This window comes from Mustelus asterias, chromosome 16 (genome assembly GCF_964213995.1).
Source record: "Mustelus asterias chromosome 16, sMusAst1.hap1.1, whole genome shotgun sequence".
NCBI lineage: Eukaryota > Metazoa > Chordata > Chondrichthyes > Carcharhiniformes > Triakidae > Mustelus > Mustelus asterias.
The window spans coordinates 82,136,051-82,137,072 of NC_135816.1; positions in this window are offsets into that span (position 1 = coordinate 82,136,051).

Below are 1,022 nucleotides of genomic sequence, written 5' to 3' on the forward strand. Positions count from 1 at the left end.
ACCAGGTACACGGTACGTACTCTTGCAACTCGGCCAACGTTGTCTACCTGATACGCTGCAGGAAAGGATGTCCCGAGGCATGGTACATTGGGGAAACCATGCAGACGCTACGACAACGGATGAATGAGCACAGCTCGACAATTACCAGGCAAGACTGTTCTCTTCATGTTGGGGAGCACTTCAGCGGTCACGGGCGTTCAGTCTCTGATCTTCAGTTAAGCGTTCTCCAAGGCAGCCTTCACGACACACGACACCGCAGAGTCGCTGAGCAGAAACTGATAGCCAAGTTCCGGACACATGAGGACGAACTAAACCGGGATGTTGGATTTAGGTCACACTATCAGCAACCCCCACAGCTTGCCTCCTGGACTTGCAGAATCTCACTGGCTGTCCTGTCTGGAGACAATACACATCTCTTTAACCTGTGCTTAATGCTCCATCCCCTCACATTGCCTGTATTTTTAAGACTTGGTTGGGTGTAGAGATTCACATTCTAATCAGTATTCTGTGACTTGATTTTGTGTCTCTGTCTGCCCTGTTTGGGAGCAGATTTCCACTGCACCTGATGAAGGAGCTGCGCTCCGAAATCGAATAGCATTTGCTACCAAATAAACCTGTTGGACTTTAACCTGGTGTTGTTAACACTCTTACAATAAATTCTGGCCAGGGAAGACCACATCCCATTAATAAATAAAGATAAGCTCAGAAAACTGTCTACCTCCTGTAATCCGAGCAGCAAATTCATTATGCGTTGTTCAAATAGTTTTAAACGATTATTATGTGTCAGCATGTTTCACTTATTTTGTCGTTTAAAATGACAGCAGAAACATTTTCCTGCCAGAATGTAATTACCATGTAAAGAAAAGTAAATAAATATTTAATTTCTAATTTAATTTTAATGAAGATATTAGCTGCAACCATTTATCGCTTGTGCAAGTAAAGCAGAATGTGTTTCTTATGCTTCACATTGCTAAAGATCTCTCTCAAATGGGAGAGCAGCCTTTGGCCATTTGGGACTATGG